Consider the following 12385-nt stretch of genomic DNA (forward strand, 5'->3'; position numbering starts at 1 on the left):
TATGGAAAATAATGAACTTTATCACAATATGCTAATATTTTGAGAAGGACCTGTATAAGCCTTACTGGGGACGGGCATTGAGAATTAGCTAAATGTTATAGTATGACACAATTCATGAAACATACTTGTCCCTATCAAATAAACAATACACATAAACAAACAATACATTTCAATGTCCGAAACAACATAAAAACAGGAAAAATAAACTGGGTTTTAAACCAGGACCTAAAATGATGGAAAGCCTGTGACTGGAATAAAAATCAGATATGCTTCAGTTTTGTCTGGTGCATTTCTACATACAGCAGGCCTCAGGTAATCTTTTCTTAATGTGCAAACAGATCAAATAAATAAGCAAAAAGTTAAATAGGTGAAAAGTACATGGAATATTTGTTTGGATTTAATGGTTTTAAATAAACAGCAATGTGGAATAAAAGAGGCTTATATTAGTCAGACACTTGGCTTTATCTTGTTTCCCAAATCTTCCCAGAAATGAGAGATTTACCTTGCCAGGTGAAACTAAAACAACATAAAGTCATTGCTGTTAAGTAAGGTAAAATAAACACTGATGAACTTTTAAATTTAAACTTACAAGCTTCAAATGTATAAAAAATAAAAAACCTGAACCTTGTCAGTAGTTCAGTCCTTGTTGTCCTTCTTTAGCTTCTCTTCAATGAATGCTTTTCTGATGCTGTTCAGCTTAAATATATAATACTTGTCTGTTCTTGTCACATTGATGAAGAGTTTCTTTGCATGTACCAAAACAAACCATGATTAAATACCAATCCAGCATGCCTTAAGTCCATCTGAGAACATTTTCTTAATGGAGGTCACCAGAGCATGTGGCTTCTGCATGTGGGGTGTCGTTTGTAAAGTTACGCAGTCAAAAACTGACAACAATATTTGGGGTTATTAGCCTGTCATAAGAGAAACAAAATGGAGTTCATTTTTTAAAGTCATATTTTCACCATGTCATGCATACGTTTTTAATTTACGAGCTAAATATTCAGTTTGTAAACTAGATATTTAGCTCCAAGCTAAATTTTTAGGTCTGAGCTTAATATTTAGTTTTTTAAATTAAATATTCAGTTTGTAAACAAAATATTTAGGTCAGACCTCAACATTTAGTTTGGAAGTACATGTTTAATTTGCGACCAAAATGCTTAGCTTGCAAATTAAATATGTAATTTGGAACTGTGACATTTATCAATGTATGAATGACATGGTGAAAATATGACTTTAAAAAAATGAAACCCTATTTTTTTCTTATGAAAGTCTAAATAACTCAAAATATTGCTGTCCATTTTTGACTCTGTAACTTCACAAATGGCACCTCTTATCTGCACACAATCTTACATTTTTATCCATCCATCCATCCATCCATCCATACCTGTTTCATTCATGCTGGCTTGCTGGGGCCTGGTGCCCATCTCCAGCGGTCATTGGTTGAAAGGGATGCTGAGGCGCTCACCCAGTCAAGACTAACAGGTTCATCTATCTGTCACGGACAAGGGAAACTCTTATTAAGATAGTATTGTGTGCATTTTAAACAGGGAAGATGGTGGTCTGAAAGGGGAGTGGAAGATCTACATCAACCTTAAAGAGAGGAGGTGGTTTCAGGTTTCATCTTTCTAACACCTAAAGCGCAGCTTTGACTCTTCTCTCCAGGCAGTTTTACAGCCATCTGCACCTTGACACAGGTGACCAAAACAAGTCATGTTGGTATCGTTAGTTAACATATTTGGATGGTCTAGTGACAACGACCCAAACATTAAACAAAATGGAACGTAGAGAGCGTGACTCATTTCCTAAACAGCCTTTTTGGTGACCTTAACAGCCCCAATAGCGCGATTGTTCTGAATGCATCTTAAACGTCTAATACTTCCAACCCATTTTCAGTTGAAAAAGCCAGAAATGTCTTCAAGAAGCGCACAAAGACCCCACAAACATCACAAAGAATTTGTGATGTTTATATACCATGACCTTTTGTTAAGCCAGCCAGCTTTGCTTGTATGTGTGCCTTGTCAGAAGAGACCAGAATCCTGCTAATCCAGCAAAATTATTTCTTTTTGCTGGTTATATTTAGTTTCTGAATTAGAAAGAAAGGAACCAACAAACATCCATCACCAACAACAGATCAAAACAGCTTGAACATCCCTGGAGAGACAATCTTTAGACCAGGTTGAACAGATGTTTCACGGACCCGTATTGATAAGGACCAGCAGTACTGTACCTGTACTCCAGCCTCCCACTGGATGAAAGCAGTTCCAACATTATCCCTAAAACAGAGCCCAGCCACCCTCTGTAGGAAGTTTATTTCAACCCTGTCTTTCAGGGGTCTTGCTGTTTTGCGCATGATCCGCATCTTGTGAATATAGGTGAGGGTTTGAATGTAAATTTTTGGTAAATGGAGAACTTTGACTCTTGGCTAAGCTCTTTCTTTACCACCAAAAACTAAGGTGGCACCTACATTAATGAAGATGAGGTCATAAGTCATCTTTCAGTCTCCCACTCATCCTACGGTTAACTGTGAATAAGACACCAAAATAATAACATTTTTCAAATTGTGGCAGTGACTTTCTGCTCATCTGCAGGAAGTATTTCACCATGTTCTAGCTGAGAACCTTGGTCTCAGAGGAGCTCACTCTCATCATGGCCACTTCTCTCTCAGTTGCATTGTGCAAGCTGAAAGACGAGGTTCAAAGACACTACCAGAACCACCTTTCTGTATAAAGCAAAGATGATACGATGAGGTTTTCAAGCTTAACACCTTCCTCTCCATGACTATACCTGAACATCTTTTCCATGAATGCCACAGACAGGGTCGGAGACAAGGAGCAGCCCCCACTCTCACGCACTAGGAAGAAGTTAGACTTTTTGCCAAGAATGCTCCCACATTACATCCCACAAAATGACTTAAGCAAGTCCTGTACCTGAGAAATCAACCAGAACCTCTATATCAAGATCCTATACAATACATTCCCAATGAGACTAAAAACTGTGATCCTTCAATAGGTGAAACATACTCTGTTGTACCTCGTTTCTACCACCAAACCAGTCTTTACACAGCAGGGGGGGGTCCTGGTCCTCCATGCGACACCAACCCGCCACATTAACATCTTGGGCAGGGCTTGCGTTGGTGGCTGCCATGTCTTCCTCTGGGTCCACAAAGGACAAGAAAGGTGTGGAAATAATGAAAAACAAAGGGGATCTTCATCAGAACTTAGTCTGACTTAAGGAAGAAAGTAAAGTTTATTTATTAACACCTTTCACAGAGAAACCATCATAAAGCACTGTACAGAAAACCAATAAAATAGCTGATAAAATAAGTGTCAACAAGAGAGGTAAAATAACACACAAAAAAAACAGTTTTTAACTAACAATCCGTAGAGTTAGCTAATCGTAGCTGTAGAGGTAGACTATTCCACAGCTTTGGCTCCACGGACTAAAACTGTCAACACGAATCTATGGTCTTAGACTGGTTGAACTGTGACCCAATGGTTCCTAATAATGGGCCTAATACTCACAGACACCCTCCACAGGACACCAAGAGGGACACAGCTGTAAGCCTTTACTGAGTCAACAAAGCTCGCATCTCTATAGCCCATAGAAAACATTACTTTGAAAGCTCACTTTCTCAATAAATACCCAATTTGATTTTTTTTCCAGACAAATGAAATACTTGCAAAAGTTTATTTTATCATTTATTTTCCAGATTATACAGTATGTTTTTCTTGAACTGTTAGGAAACATTTGGAAAAAGAAAGGATTGCACACCGTCCCTGATGTCCTCTAAATGTTCAGACATTTTCTGCATCTGACCTGACTCTCTGACCTCCAGTTGAGGCCAGCTAAGGAGAAGATTTGACTGCTGCAATTTACCGTAAAGCACATAACCAAGTTTGGATCTGTTTTATTAAAGGCATGCAAACAAATACAAAGTACTCACCTCACCTCATCAAATGTAAAATGAAATGGTTTTTGAGCATTTGGGTACAATACCAGTGAGCAGCAGTCAGTCAGAGCTCACACACTGAAGAACAAGCATACAAATACTGCTCAGGTGGGTGTTGTTTTAATGTTTACAGTAACATTTCATTTTCTCTTTTATTTTATTCCAGTGGTGATAGATACTGATGTGTTTTCTAAGATTTAAAATAAGCTTAAACAGAACCAGACTTTTAATTAATGAGATCTTTATAGGTGGTTTTCCTGTAGTTTCTTTCTCTAAACACTTTATTCAGGTCAGCCACAAATTGTTGACATTAAGACTTCAATTTATTGCTTAAAGTAGCTTACGGTCATTCTTTTGTTGATTTTTGCTTGACAATTATACATAAAGCTAAATTCTTCTAGTCAACACAGTATAATGATGAATTACATCTAACAGCATCTTATCGTTTTGCCATCTTGGCCTTCATCCACTGTGTGATTTTAGCAATATTAGAAGACAATTTCATGACACACGATGCAACCTGGATCTTAAAAAGCTTGCAATGACGTCAAGTTTGATGTGTGCTCATTGTACGATGACTGTTTACTACTAAATCGATAACGACGTACGGCATTTAGCAGCGTCACAGCGTGCGGCGCATCAGCCAGCATGCGCCATCCATTTGTGTCGCCACAGACAAAAAAACAAACAATATCAAATATGCAGCCCTTGTGGTTGCAGCATTTATGTGCAAATCTGAAGAAAAGGCGAAGGAGGAGAATGTGGCCGGGGCTGGGAAAAAGAAGCAAACTTGGATGCTAGTTTTACTTAGAGAAATGGAGGTTTATTACTCATCAATATAGCATCTATAATGGTTACTGCTATGATTTGTTAATTGATATTTGTATGCTGCTTGTTGGTTTTTGCACATACATCTTCTCTTTTATCTTTAATGTGGTCCATCTCACGAGCAACAGCTGCATTTCTATTGGCTGATTAGTGGACGTAGGTTGTAGCAGCTGTCATACTCAGAAATAGTGATGCTAAATATCTGTCAGAAATTTATCACAGGTAATCTTTGGTCACAAGACGCTAACAGCGACTGATTCAGAGCCGCTGCCAAAGATTTCCCAAAGATTGTCCGTCGTCTACACTGTGCAATTCTGGGTTGTCACATTTGCCAAAATATAACATAGGCAATTTTGCCACGAGTAACCTGTCTGTCCTTCTGTCGATCTCTCTGTCTGTCCTTTATCCTTGTCCTTTAATGGAAACAGCATACTGATGATAGTTGTGTCCTGCCTTGCAGCGTTTGTTCTCCTCAGACGTCTTCCACAGACTGTTGACATGACTGTTAATTGGTCCATCCCATCTAACACTTCTGAAGATCTCCAATCCTACTACTGCAAGGAAGCTCAAGTTTCCAGTTCTGCCACTGCCTTCCTTGTCACCAGAGCCGTCCTCGTTGTCCCCTTTGCCATATGGATACTCTACTTGGGTTGTCAAAGGTGGCGGCAGCAGAGGCGCTCAGTTAAACTCATGAGCCACTGTGACATCATCACCTACCACATGGTCCTCATGCAGCTTACTGAAGCACCAGGACTTGTAGTCTTTCTTATCGGATATATTGTTCCAAGTCTCTCTGCAGTGGGTTTCTCTATTTTATCACTAACTATTGTTGGGGAGATACTGTTCCATGTCCTGACCTGCGTTGAGCGCTACCTGGCTGTTATTCACCCCGTCACCTACTTAAAGTGGAAAAACACAAGCGGAGTCATGATGAGAAACATGTGTGTTGGAGGTGTTTGGCTTTTTGCTCTGGCATGGGGCGCACTGGTAATTTTGTATTTCCCTGCTCTTCCATTTTTAGAACTATTCTGCTTATCAAGCTTTAGTTTTACTGTCGTCTCCTTCTGCAGCCTTTCTGTCCTTCACGTTCTGGTTCGTCCAAGGCCTGGTGGGGTGGGTGGAGACAGAGGCGACCACTCAAAGAAAAAGGCTTTTAAAACCATTCTGACTATAACAGGAGCACTATGGTTGCTGTTTACTGGATACTTTGTTTGCTTTGTGTTGAAAGTTTCAACTTCGCTGAGCTACAGTGACTGGTGTTTGGTGGCTACATGTATCGTGTGGTTCAGTTTGCTCAGCAGTATGGTGGTGCCGTTGCTGTTTCTGTACAGGGTGGAAAAACAACATGTTTTGGTGTGCAAATAATCAATGAAATATACGGCAGTGGCGTCACGAACTGGACTTTATTGGCATTGCAGCAATGATGTATGGAATATTTACCCTCTTAATTTATGTTGTGGTATGTTCTCATATCTAAATAAGTTTTAGGTTTTGCAGGTCAAGTTTCAAATATGTAACATTTTGTTACCTTTTTAAAACCATTTATAGTCCACAGTATCTCTGCTTATCCTTGTAGGATTACATGGGGCAGTGAGGTGGGTGGTTGGTGCATATCTCCAGGAGTCTTGAAAAATATCGCCGGTCCATCACAGAGCAAAGAACCATTACAGGCCCTTCTCAAAACATTAGCATATTGTGATAAAGTTCATTATTTTCCATAATGTAATGATGAAAATTTTACATTCATATATTTTAAATTCATTGCACACTAACTGAAATATTTCAGGTCTTTTATTGTCTTAATACGGATGATTTTGGCATACAGCTCATGAAAACCCAAAATTCCTATCTCACAAAATTAGCATATTTCATCCGACCAATAAAAGAAAAGTGTTTTTAATACAAAAAACATCAACCTTCAAATAATCATGTACAGTTATGCACTCAATACTTGGTCGGGAATCCTTTTGCAGAAATGACGGCGTGGCATGGAGGCAATCAGCCTGTGGCACTGCTGAGGTCTTATGGAGGCCCAGGATGCTTCGATAGCGGCCTTTAGCTCATCCAGAGTGTTGGGTCTTGAGTCTCTCAACATTCTCTTCACAATATCCCACAAATTCTCTATGGGGTTCAGGTCAGGAGAGTTGGCAGGCCAATTGAGCACAGTGATACCATGGTCAGTAAACCATTTACCAGTGGTTTTGGCACTGTGAGCAGGTGCCAGGTCGTGTTGAAAAATGAAATCTTCATCTCCATAAAGCTTTTCAGCAGATGGAAGCATGAAGTGCTCCAAAATCTCCTGATAGCTAGCTGCATTGACCCTGCCCTTGATAAAACACAATGGACCAACACCAGCAGCTGACACGGCACCCCAGACCATCACTGACTGTGGGTACTTGACACTGGACTTCTGGCATTTTGGCATTTCCTTCTCCCCAGTCTTCCTCCAGACTCTGGCACCTTGATTTCCGAATGACATGCAGAATTTGCTTTCATCCGAAAAAAGTACTTTGGACCACTGAGCAACAGTCCAGTGCTGCTTCTCTGTAGCCCAGGTCTGGGGAACGCGGCACCTGTAGCCCATTTCCTGCACACGCCTGTGCACGGTGGCTCTGGATGTTTCTACTCCAGACTCAGTCCACTGCTTCCGCAGGTCCCCCAAGGTCTGGAATCGGCCCTTCTCCACAATCTTCCTCAGGGTCCGGTCACCTCTTCTCGTTGTGCAGCGTTTTCTGCCACACTTTTTCCTTCCCACAGACTTCCCACTGAGGTGCCTTGATACAGCACTCTGGGAACAGCCTATTTGTTCAGAAATTTCTTTCTGTGTCTTACCCTCTTGCTTGAGGGTGTCAATAGTGGCCTTCTGGACAGCAGTCAGGTCGGCAGTCTTACCCATGATTGGGATTTTGAGTGATGAACCAGGCTGGGAGTTTTAAAGGCCTCAGGAATCTTTTGCAGGTGTTTAGAGTTAACTCATTGATTCAGATGATTAGGTTCATAGCTCGTTTAGAGACCCTTTTAATGATATGCTAATTTTGTGAGATAGGAATTTTGGGTTTTCATGAGCTGTATGCCAAAATCATCCATATTAAGACAATAAAAGACCTGAAATATTTCAGTTAGTGTGCAATGAATCTAAAATATATGAATGTTAAATTTTCATCATGACATTATGGAATATAATGAACTTTATCACAAAATGCTAATATTTTGAGAAGGACCTGTAATTCACACACTTAAGAGCAATTTAGTGTAACCAAATCATATTTTTGAACTGTGGGAGGAGGCCAGAGTGCCTGGAGAGAACCTATACATGCATGGGAAGAACATGCAAACTGACAACATGCATAAAGATGGGATTTGAACCCAGAACCTTCTTGCTGCCAGGCAACAGTGCTACCAACAGTGCAACGTGCAGTCCCTATTCCAACGGTGTGATTGACATAATATTCAAATTGTTCTATTGCTTCGCTTCCCAGTGGAAGAAAAAAATGTAAAAAATAAACGTGCTTTCTGTAACATACCGTCAAATGTGTCTTCATTTCTTGCACTATGCAAAAATATTACAAAGCCTCAAGAATGCTTCTTATTCTGGATGGGGCAGGTGTACATGCCCCATCAAGAATAAGAGTCCAGGTTCCAACTTTTATTAAATACCCACTCTCACATATTTTTTGTACTCGCTATTTAAAATAAACAAAACTGAGCTACGGACGTGATAGATTACATTTATGACATTTTTTTAAAACAGATTTGTTTCCCTACTTTTCTCTAACATTTATGCAAGAGCTGCAAAAAACATAACCATGCACTAATATTTGTTCTTTGATTACACTTTCTCTCAGTCTGGACAGCAAACTGCATCCTATAAAAAGACCCAAACTTACCCTCTTAGGCATTAAAGCCTGTAAGAAACTTTTTCTCTCATTTATTTTCAACTATGTCTACACAAACTGGACTTTTTGCAGGATTGTCTTCATTCATGAAAAATGTCCCCATTTTCAGAAAATGTCTCAGCATTTTAAGGAAACTAGTTTTCCTTACTCTTCAAGTCAAGTGTTATTTCTTTGCATAAATATATTTACTTTAAAAAAAAAAAGTCTTACTGTTTAGGCACCTCTAATATAACCTTTTTCTGAGGTCTTACCATTTTGTGACAACAATAACTGCTTCCAATTAATTCATGAATTCATTCAGGAAGCTTTTTCAAGATAAGAGTGAAACAAGTCCTGTTCTTATACCTGAGAAAAGACTAAATGTTGTATTTTTTACCTTTAATTAGCAAGAGATGCTGAAAACCTTTTTTAATTTTGGGATCTGTAATGATTTACACATCCCTTTACTACAGATATTCCAAACACTTCATTTGTTTCATTAAAATATTTTTCAATGAAACACATGATTTTTCTTTTAATTATTACATTTCTTTGGGCCCATGAGTTTTTCTGACTTGATGAATTTGGCCCATGTAACAAAACGTTGCAGCTGTCGGCCCAACAGGTGCACTGGGCCACAGGACAGAATTTGAATACACACCTTGTTCTTCTCGGATCATTTATGATCAAAATGGTCACCAGTAACCACATGACTGATACATCAATGACAACACTACAAATAGCTTGTGACTGGACTCTGAATACTGAAAATTCATCAATTTACAGAGAAATACTGGATGTTAGAACCAGTGTGAGTTATTAAAGTTGCAAACGGTATTCTTTATGATATATAAGATGATAGCGTGTTAAAATATTGTATATTTATAGTAGGAATAAATGTCAAAATGATCATTTATGGTATGCAGTGGTGATTGTTTTTTTAACCAAATCCTGAATCCTCACTGCTTCACTTCCTGTTAAAATTCAATTCAATTAAATTCAAAAATACTTTATTAATCCCAAAAACAGTAATGAATAAAATTAGTTTGCCTCTAAAATATAAAATGGTCTCATCTGTTTGTCACAAACGCAAAGACGGTGATAAAATATATTTTAAACTTATTTCTGGTTCCTAATTCGCTTATTTCATGGACTGACAGGTTTTTTACTTTATGTGTTTGATCACATTTGCATCAGAATGTTATATCTCACCTGAAAAATTTGAAGCTTTCTGTAATGTGAGACTCTACACTCATCATTATGACCACTTCCCAGTCCGCCCAGCAGTGGATCTCCAGACAGAATTCACCAGAGAAATGCCAGAAAGCACAAGAGCTTCACCTCACACCCTGCAGGCCTCAGTCAGCATGTTAAATGTTACATGACAGATTTGACTGAAAGTCAAGAAAAGATCTGTTCTCTTTAAAAAGAACATGGCTGCATGACTTGGATTTGCAAAGCTGCATCTGAATGAACCACAAAGCTTCTGGGTCAATGATAGCTGAGGACCAAAGGGGAGATGTTTGGCCATGATGCTCAGCTCATGGGACGTGAAGATTAAATGTTTATAAATGTTTGTATTTGTAGAACCAGAACCGTTCAGACAACAGACAAAAGTTATATTTGTGAATGAAGTCTTGTGACCTTTCCAGGGTGGAATATTGACTGCTGGAGATAGGCACCGGCAAGTATGGGATGGATGAAGACCTCTGGGGCCTTCCTCTGCTACTATTCCAGCTGTGCAGTGGTAGCTTCTTCTCAACAGTGACCTCTACTGTCTGGAAGGAGACCTACTATAGTGTCCTTCTCAGGCCTTCATAAATTCCTGTCAGACCTATAAAAGCCAAATGAATGGATGAATGCTGACTTTGAATTCAAGAAAAGGAACTCAAAAGTTAATGGTTTAAATAATTGTAAATAAAGGAGTAAATTCAAAAGGTAACCATAAAAAAAGACATATTTCAGAAAATCTGAACAGATTTAGGATTTTTATGGCCTATAATTAAGATCTTAACATTTTTAAGACCCAGAACAATCCCTGCAGAAGGAAGCGTTCGTTTGTTCGTTCGTCGTCTTCCGCTTATCCAGGACCGGGTCGCGGGGGCAGCAGACTCAGCAGAGACGCCCAGACGTCCCTCTCTCCAGACACCTCCTCCAGTTCCTCCAGGGGGAGCCCAAGGCGTTCCCAGGCCGTCCCCTGGGCCTCCTCCAGGTGGGACGTGCCTGGAACACCTCCTGAGGAAGGCGTCCAGGAGGCATCCGGTATAGATGCCCGAGCCACCTCAACTGGCTCCTCTCGATGTGGAGGAGCAGCGGCTCTACTCCGAGCCCCTCCCGGATGGCCGAGCTCCTCACCCTATCTCTAAGGGAGTGCCCGGCCACCCTACGGAGGAAGCTCATTTCAGCCGCTTGTATCCGTGATCTCGTTCTTTCGGTCATGACCCAAAGTTCATGGCCATAGGTGAGGGTAGGAACGTAGACCGACCAGTAAATTGAGAGCTTTGCTTTTCGGCTCAGCTCTCTCTTCACCACAATGGACCGGCACAGCGCCCCCATTACTGTGGCAGCTGCACCGATCCGTCTGTCGATCTCCCGCTCCATTCTTCCCTCACTCGTGAACAAGACCCCGAGATACTTAAACTCCTCCACTTGAGGCAGGAACTCCCCTCCAACCTGAAGAGGACAAGCCACCCTTTTCCGGTCGAGTACCATGGCCTCGGACTTGGAGGAGCTGATCCTCATCCCAGCCGCTTCACACTCGGCTGCGAACCGCCACAGCGCATGCTGTAGGTCTTGGCTAGAGGGGGCCAGCAGGACCACGTCATCCGCAAAAAGAAGAGACGAAATCCACTGGTCCCCAAACCAGACCCCCTCCGGCCCTTGGCTGCGTCTAGAAATCCTGTCCATAAAAGTTATGAACAGGACCGGCGACAAAGGGCAGCCCTGCCGGAGTCCAACATGCACTGGGAACAGGTCCGACTTAGTGCCGGCAATGCGGACCAAACTCCTGCTCCGCTCGTACAGGGACCGGATGGCCCCGAATAAAGGGCCCCCGATTCCATACTCCTGGAGCACCCCCCACAGGGCATCACGAGGGACACAGTCGAATGCCTTCTCCAGGTCCACAAAACACATGTGAACCGGTTGGGCAAACTCCCATGAACCCTCGAGCACCCTGTAGAGGGTATAGAGCTGGTCCAGTGTTCCACGGCTGGGACGAAAACCACACTGCTCCTCCTGAAGCCGAGGTTCGACTATCGGTCGGACTCTCCTCTCCAATACCCTGGCGTAGGCCTTACCAGGGAGGCTGAGGAGTGCGATCCCCCTGTAGTTGGAACACACCCTCCGGTCCCCCTTCTTATAAAGGGGGACCACCACCCCAGTCTGCCAGTCCAGAGGCACTGTCCCCGACCGCCACGCAATGTTGAAGAGGCGTGTCAACCATGACAGCCCTACAACATCCAGAGACTTGAGGTACTCAGGGCGGATCTCATCCACCCCCGAAGCCTTGCCACCGCGGAGCTTTTTAACCACCTCGGTGACTTCAGCCTGGGTGATGAAAGAGTCCAACCCCGAGTCCCCAGCCTCTGTTTCCACCACGGAATGCGTGATGGCAGGATTAAGGAGATCCTCGAAGTACTCCTTCCACCGCCCGATAATGTCTATAATTAAGATCTTAACATTTTTAAGACCCAGAACAATCCCTGCAGAAGGAAGCGTTTCAAGTTAA

Source organism: Girardinichthys multiradiatus, chromosome 14 (assembly GCF_021462225.1).
Source record: "Girardinichthys multiradiatus isolate DD_20200921_A chromosome 14, DD_fGirMul_XY1, whole genome shotgun sequence".
NCBI classification, from domain to species: domain Eukaryota; kingdom Metazoa; phylum Chordata; class Actinopteri; order Cyprinodontiformes; family Goodeidae; genus Girardinichthys; species Girardinichthys multiradiatus.